Source organism: Macadamia integrifolia, chromosome 12 (genome assembly GCF_013358625.1).
Source record: "Macadamia integrifolia cultivar HAES 741 chromosome 12, SCU_Mint_v3, whole genome shotgun sequence".
In the NCBI taxonomy this organism is placed as follows: domain Eukaryota; kingdom Viridiplantae; phylum Streptophyta; class Magnoliopsida; order Proteales; family Proteaceae; genus Macadamia; species Macadamia integrifolia.
The window spans coordinates 23,374,803-23,383,276 of NC_056568.1; the positions used below are offsets into that span (position 1 = coordinate 23,374,803).

The window sequence follows — 8,474 nt, forward strand, 5'->3', positions numbered from 1 at the left end:
TTACCCACATCATGTTGAGAACGAGGCCGAGATGAGATGAATTTCTCAAAGAGATCATTTAGTCTAGATATAATTTGTTGTTGTCCTTCCTTGAGAGTACTAACTTTATCTTCAAACCTTTCTACCCACTCATCCATGTTCTGGCTTTGATACCAAGCTAGGACGCGCCCTTGTTTTCCTATCTTGATAGAGAAATTGGGCAAAGAAAGGAGAAGAAATAGGAAGCAAAGATAGCAAATTGTTGACTTAATTAGGAGATAGCCGATTCTCAATCTCCAAGAAGAATTAATAGGGATTTTAACTTCCCTTTTTTTTATTTTCATTCTCTAATAAATAGGTACAACTTAAGAAGTTATAAATTACACCCACTACTCCCACTTATAATCGTAACCTCCCACATTCCTACTTACCTCTCAACCTAGGTAACTATCATGTGACAGTAACCAAATATAAATCAATATGATAATAACTAAATACGGTAATACCTATACGTAAGCCTAAATAATAGGTTTGTAACACATACATTCACTAAACTCATTAATTACATCACTGAAGTCTAATGAAAAAACAAAACAGTTCCTGATTTCCTATGGCCAGTGGTCAGATCACTGATCTCTCCCTGTCTACAGAAGCTCCACCAAATCTTCTTAGTCAGTCGATGGGTATCGGTATGGCCAGTAACAGGGTTGAGACCATAGATTTAGGGGATGGTATCGGTCAGGATTTAATCGAATCGATGGGTATCGGTGTATTTTATGCCTCCTTTTTTATAAAAAGAATTAATTTTTTATTATTTTACCTTTGAAATGATACGAATAATAGATTCAAATCGGTCAGGGATCGCAGATCAGTCTTAACCGATACAGATCCGATACAACCAATATGGTCGATATGAAAACGATACTTGAAACCATGATTGAGACATAATGGAGTGGCTTGCTATAACCCTTTGAGCATCTCTCTTGCTTAATTCTTGTACAATAATGGTCAAAATCTGGTTGGGGTTTGGGCTCTTTCCGATTTTGATACACTAATTCCTGCCCATCCGCACAAAGCAACATATTATGGCAATAATAGAGATAAATAACAATGGTTCTTTTTCTTTTTTGGAAAAGAGGATTGATGGCAAAGCATGGTTAAGCTTCCCAATAAGTGCATAGGGCACTTGACAGAATGTGGTGTTAAATCCCATCCGAGTAAGGTGGTATTTGGGTAAAAGCTTCCCAATAAGTGCATAGAGCTAGGGTGTCAATTGGTCGGGTCAGGCTGATCTCAGTCGAGCCTGATGGGCCTATACTCTTGGACCATGATTTATCTATTTAAGGATTGATTCGATTTCAATTGGTCTCGTGTCGGGCTCAGTCGGGTTTCGGGCTTCTCCTAATTGGATTTTGAACGGGGTAAGGTACTAGTTATGCCTTAAATGGGCTTTAAACGGTCTTTATTTGTCTTAGATTTAAAATACTTTAATATATTTCATTAAATCATCAACAATTTAGAAAATATATTACATTTAATTACATTCAATAATCGATAAGAATATTCATTTGTACCCTATTCTATCCAAAAGAAAAAAATACATATAAACAGTTGGCCCAAACATGTTGGGCTGAGTCAGGTTTGTAAATACGAACCAGACCATTAGGTGCCCATCGCGCTTACCCCTTGCACTATGTACTACATATTTATAAACAGGTCAGGCTAGACCTGACACATTTAATAATCGATGCATGTCAGATCGATCTTTAAACAATCAAACTAGTGCAGGCTTGGGATTGTTTTTTCTAAATAATATAGAATAATGCAAAAAATCAACCAAAAAATATGATCAAAACTTCACCCAAAATGGGAGGACTTACAAAATAGTATTTTGATGAAATAATGTCAAAATTGTGGTCTTCACACCAAAAACCACATTCACGGTCAATGTCCAAACCAAGCCCCAACATAACCTCACCCACTCTCTTTATCCGATTTCAAAGATGTTTATCATCTCATCAGTTCATGGTTTTAGAAAGATCTCCTGAGCTTCATCCTGAATGACAAATCGTATTCAACTAAGTTAGAAAACCTCAAATGATCGGATTCAATGATCGACAACTAGCCATTTCGGTACCAACATTATAATTGTTTTTTCAAAATCTATCTACTTATAACTGGAGTAGAAATGAAATAAAGACATCTTACCATGGAGAAATCCAGCTTCAGATTCAAGCTTCAACCTGAGGAGAGATCAATATAAGAGAAACCGAAGATCAGAACATTAGCACCATAAGTCCACCTAAATCTCGGTATTCAGATTAAAACGGAATATAGAAAAAGAAGCAGAGCATCCAATAAAAAAACCAAGTTACCGTGGATGAACCGTCCTCTATATGAAACTATTTTTCAAAAAATAAATAAATAAATAAAGCGAAAATGCAAATCCTTAACAACGTAGAAACTAAATAATAAAGGCAATAAAATCACAAAAATAAAATATACAGCATGACACCCAACCCAACCCCCCACCCCCCCAAAAAAAAAAAAGAGGATAACGAAAAGTAACAGCTATAATAGTGAAAACTAACGAGCAAAAACCTTTTTTTTTTTCCTTGAAAGGAGAAACAATGAAACAAAAAGAAGAGAAAATCAACATACGGCAGAGCATTACTCCAGAAGGATTAGAGAGGGTGAGAAAAGAAAAGAAAGAAAAAAAAAGTGACAGAAAATTTAATACGCCACCGCATTCTGGTATGATATTGGATTCAATGATTTGTAGCTAATCTAAACCAACAAGGACTGTCAAAATAAAAGTACCAAAAAATTAAAAAAAAAAAAAAAAAAACCAAAATACCTTGTATTAAGAGAATCCCTCTAAAACCAGTAAAATTTTGATGTGGGTCTGTATCAGCCAAGGCCTCCCTTCCTTCGAATGCGGAAACTGGGTTTCAAACCTTGATATGAATCAGTGAAGAATGGAAGAGTAGAATTATACTTTGTTTCAAACTTAGAAGAAAATATCACAATGCGTTCATATATATATATATATATATTTATTTTCTTTTAAGTTTTTCGACGCGGTATATGCCTTTGGATTCTTGGGAGGAGTGGCAGAAGAGTGTAAGACCACGTTTGTGCCCAAGTCATGTTGGAAATACCATCTTTCAAATCCCCACTAAGGCTCGACCAGCTCAAATGAATCAAACCCTTCTTGAAACTTGTAAAACAGAGATCAATGATCTCTTAGCCAAAAAACTTATCCGTCCCAGTACCTCACCTTGGAGTTGCACAGCCTTCTATGTTAATAAGGCTGCTGAAATTGAAAGAGGTACTCCTCGGCTAGTAGTTAATTACAAACCTTTGAATGATGCCCTCCAATGGGTCCGTTATCCAATCCCAAATCAAAAGGATCTTCTACAAAGAATTTACCAAGCCAAAATCTTTTCTAAATTTGATATGAAGTCCGGTTTCTGGCAGATCCAAATCCATGATAAGGATCGTTATAAAACAGCCTTCACAACCCCCTTTGGCTTATATGAATGGAACGTAATGCCATTCGGCCTCAAAAATGCCCCTAGTGAATTTCAGAAAATCATCGAAGTTGGGATATGCCAAAAATCTCTAGAAATGATCTCTATGATCGAGACTGGTTCGGACTCGAAACAGTCAAGACCGTAGAACAAACTATAAATTTTACCCCACAAACTCAAGAAATCCAACTCTTTGACCCTCTCACCCTACAAGATTTATATAAAGACCGCAAATATAATTATGTCCATATTGGCTTAGTCCAAGTGGCCATCAAACCCCTTCACCGTGAAGGACTCAACACTTCTATGTTGTTAGCCCTTCGTGACCAAAGATTTCTTGAATTCAATGATTCCCTTCTGGGAGCCATTGAAACAAGTCTTTGTTATGGACCTGTCCATTTCAATGTTTATCCTGACATGTCCATAGCATTAGAAGACCCAAACATTTTACACTCACTCAAACTTAACCTTAAAACTCATGGTTACAAATTAATGCATGGAACTATCCCAATTTCCATTATCCATCGCATCAAATACAAGGCTATGAAGTCTGTCCAACCTCGGGCCAAAAGAACATCTTCAAAAGGTCAAACTCTTTACCTTGAGACTGATTGTATTCAGGGCCAAATTGTTTACCCCAAACTTTGCCGATGGGAAGATATTTCTTTCCCTGAAGAATGGCAGCTGCAAACGACTGCTATTCCTCCTCAAGTTTCAAACACAAGTATCCGTTCCATTTCCCAGGATTCGGATGGATTAGTTGCCATTAGGTTCAACAGACAAACTACCCCTCCGGTTTACCAAAGCTCCAGAAGATCATGCTCTGAGGCATCGACTTCTTCTGACTTAAACCAATGGGTTTCTCAAACTAGGACAACTCCACCTTTCACTAACCTTGTTGGAGTTCAAAATAATCAACATATTATCCATGGAACATATGAAGCCACTTCTACTGTTCCTGAAACAACCCCTTCCGAAACCCATGATCAAAGGTCTCCTACTCAATCTGAGGTTGAACCTCCTCCTCCTCCTAAAGACCCTAAAACTGGTGGAGTCTATATGATTCAAGTAGATACCAATTATCAAATCAACAAACCATTACTTAGAACTGATTTTGAGTCCCAAAAGAACAAAGAAAAACGTGAATGGTTTCTAAAAACCTTTAATCTTGAACAACAAGCTCAAATCAGAACAAATTGGTACAATTTTATGACAAATCTAAAAACAGATGTTTTCTTCTTTACATACTTTGATATTTATGCCCAGGATAATAATGTTTACTATCCCTGGCATAATCAAGTATGTACCCAAACTACCTCTCATAAAGCCTGGACTCTTTATGAAGGACAAACCACAACTGCTATTCATCCTCCGGTAGAAAGCATCAAACATAACTACAAAAATAATGAGATAATAGCTTCTCCTTTCAAAATTGCTGAAAAAGAAGATACAAACCGAAGACAAATTGAACAATTGAATTTCACAAATCTAAGTCTTCAAACCATAGGTAATCAACTTTCAAGAGTTGAAAACCTTGTCCAACCAAAACCTGTAGCCTCTTCATCCTTGACACCGGCTCCGGTTCCAACTTCTGTTTCTTTGTTTAAACCATATAATATTCCTCTAAAACAACAACTCGCCCTTAATAAATCTTTTGTTTTAGATCAAATTAACCAACGTTTGACTATCCTTAATGCTGCTGAAGCACATGTAAGTGATCCTCAAACACCTGTCCAAGACCAACCTTTAGAAGAGCCATCGGCTGAATCAAACAATAGAGGTGTCCGCAACATCATAGGTTGTTCTTCAGATACTTCCTCAAGTTCTGAAGAAGAGGACTTCCCTAAAATTAACCAAATTGGTCAGAGTTCAAACCAACATCCAGTTTTTCCTGACCTCCAAATTGAAGCTAGAGGAACTGCTCCTCAGGCTTCCTACCAAAGTGGAATCATCTATGAATGGAACATAGATGGTCTGTCCGAACATAATCTCATGAACAAACTCCAAGAAATGACCATGGTTAGCAACGCACACCGTATCAAGAATACACCTGATAGTGCTGTGGCTACTTTGCTTGTTTCTGGCTTTACTGGCCAACTCAAAGGTTGGTGGGATTATGTCCTGACTGATGTCCAAAAAACAGAAATTTTAATGGCTGTTCAAATCACTTCTGAAGGTGTTCCCCTTCTTGATGGTGAAGGTATTCCTATTGAGGATGCTGTTAATACCCTTATTTTCAGCATTGCAAATTACTTTTTAGGAAACCCTTCTCGTCTCAAAGATAGAACAGCTGAACAATTATCAAATCTTAGATGTAAGAAATTACATGATTTCAAATGGTACAAAGATACTTTTTTAACCAAAGTCTTAACCAGACCTGATGCAAACCTTCCCTGTTGGAAAGAAAAATTCCTTACAGGATTACCAACTCTGTTTTCTGAGAAAATCAAACAACGCCTTAGGAAGGAAAATGATGGGATCATTCCCTATGACCAAATGTCCTATGGCCAAATTATTAGTCTAATTCATGAAGAGGGCCTTGCTCTCTGCACTGACATTAGATTAAAGAAGCAAATCCATAAAGAAAACAAGTTTTACAAACGCGAGTTAGGAGGATTCTGCGAACAATTCGGGTTTCCACCTCTCAGACCTCCATCTAAAAACAAACACAAATCTTCTCGCAAATATTATAAAAACTTTCATAAATCCAAAAAATATGTGTCTAACAGGCCATTTACTACCCCTGAGTTTTACCATAAGACTCCTTCAAAGCCAAAATATAACAAATATAGAAAGCCTTTCAAGGCACCTAAAAATTTCAAGAACCAAAATCCAGATAAAACCACACAAGGATGTTTTAAATGTGGAAAACCTGGTCATATCGCCAAATTTTGTAGAGTCTCAAATAAAATCAATTCTTTACAAATCTCTGAGCAAGATAAAACCCAAATCCTTGCTCTATTCCAAGAAACTTCTTCATCTTCTTCTGAAGATGAAAATCATAATCTTAACCAAATTCAAGCCTCTGAACATAATTCTTCCAGTTCTTCCAATAATGAGAATTTTCAAGCATGTAATTGTGATTCTTGTATTATTGGACTTAACTGTGATGATTGTGTTCCCAAATCTGTCCGGATGCTTCGTGCATCTCCAAATTCAAACATTTTTGATTATATTGATAGCTTAGCAGACCCAGAACAAAAGAAGGCCTGCCTTGAGCATCTTAGAAATAATGTTTCTACCCAAAACTCTCCTCAACCTTACAACCTTCATCAAATTATGCAAAAATTTGACAAGATATCAAAACCAACTATCCCCGACCATTCTGGACGGATCAAATCCCTTGAAACTACTACTGCATCCCTGCAGTATGAAATAAAACAAATTAAGCAACAAATAGCCCTCTTAAACAGACATCAAAGCCAACAAGCTTCAACCTCAAACAACGAACCATTAATTAACCCCTTTGCAACTCAGGAGCTCGTTGAACCAAATCCAACAATCCCTGGTTTTGTGTCTACCATAACCTGTCAAAATTGGTATGTTCGCATAACCTTAGTTATTAATGCTTCATTCAAATTTTCTGCCATTGCCTTAGTTGATTCTGGTGCAAACGCCAACTGCATCAACGAAGGTGCTATTCCAACCCAGTTCTATGAAAGAACTACCCAACGCCTTAATACAGCAAATGGATCTGGGTTGAATGTCCAATACAAACTGTCAAACACCCATGTTTGTAACCAAGGCCTCTGCCTCCCCCAAACTTTCATCCTTGCTAAGGATCTTGACCAAACCATAATCCTTGGTCAACCATTCTTAGAAAAAATTAAACCATTCAAAATAACCCAAGATGGAATTTCTACTAAGTTTCAAGGACAAAAAATTGTCTTTCCATTCTTACAAGCCCAAAACTCTAATGACCACAGCATTAGGAAAATTAAACAATTAAATTTTCTTAAAACAGAGCTTCTCCATGAAAGAATCTCTGATCATCTGAAAAATCCCAAAACTATCCAACAAATCAATCAAATTAAAACAAAATTTGAAACCAATCTTTGTTCTGATGTTCCTGATGCATTTTGGCATCGAAAGCAGCACATAGTTTCCCTACCTTATGCTACTGGGTTCTCAGATCTTCAAATCCCCACTAAGGCTCGACCAGCTCAAATGAATCAAACCCTTCTTGAAACTTGTAAAACAGAGATCAATGATCTCTTAGCCAAAAAACTTATCTGTCCCAGTACCTCACCTTGGAGTTGCACAGCCTTCTATGTTAATAAGGCTGCTGAAATTGAAAGAGGTACTCCTCGGCTAGTAGTTAATTACAAACCTTTGAATGATGCCCTCCAATGGGTCCGTTATCCAATCCCAAATCAAAAGGATCTTCTACAAAGAATTTACCAAGCCAAAATCTTTTCTAAATTTGATATGAAGTCCGGTTTCTGGCAGATCCAAATCCATGATAAGGATCGTTATAAAACAGCCTTCACAACCCCCTTTGGCTTATATGAATGGAACGTAATGCCATTCGGCCTCAAAAATGCCCCTAGTGAATTTCAGAAAATCATGAATGACATATTCAATCCTTATGGACAATTCACTATTGTCTATATTGATGATGTCCTGGTTTTCTCAAATTCTGTTGAACAACACTTCAAACACCTAAGAACGTTTTATCAAATTATTAAATCAAATGGTCTTGTTCTATCAAAGAGAAAAATGGAATTCTTTCTCACTAAGGTTAGGTTCCTTGGGCACTTAATTGAAAAGGGTACTCTCACCCCTATTGACCGTGCCATTACCTTTGGAGAAAAATTCCCTGACCAAATCCTTGATAAAACCCAATTACAAAGATTTTTAGGAAGCCTAAATTACGTTCGTGATTTTCTTCCCCAAATCAGTAAGATTGCCGAACCTCTTTATCTTCGGCTTAAAAAGAAACCAGCTCCCTGGACGCAAACC

At 37.0% G+C, this 8,474-nt stretch overlaps 1 protein-coding gene and 1 long non-coding RNA gene across 7 annotated transcripts in view; one reads left to right on the forward strand and one right to left on the reverse strand.

Annotated features, from left to right (window-relative positions):
- The window catches only part of LOC122057776 (chloride channel protein CLC-d), a 111,124-nt gene that overhangs the window by 45,687 nt on the left and 56,963 nt on the right, over positions 1-8,474 (forward strand). The gene's annotated exons all lie outside the window — the stretch shown is intronic.
- LOC122057779 lies at positions 1,739-3,028 on the reverse strand. The gene is made up of 3 exons (XR_006133627.1): positions 2,837-3,028; positions 2,188-2,222; positions 1,739-2,035 (listed from the first exon to the last, which is right to left on the reverse strand). It is a non-coding gene; the product is annotated as an uncharacterized LOC122057779 (long non-coding RNA).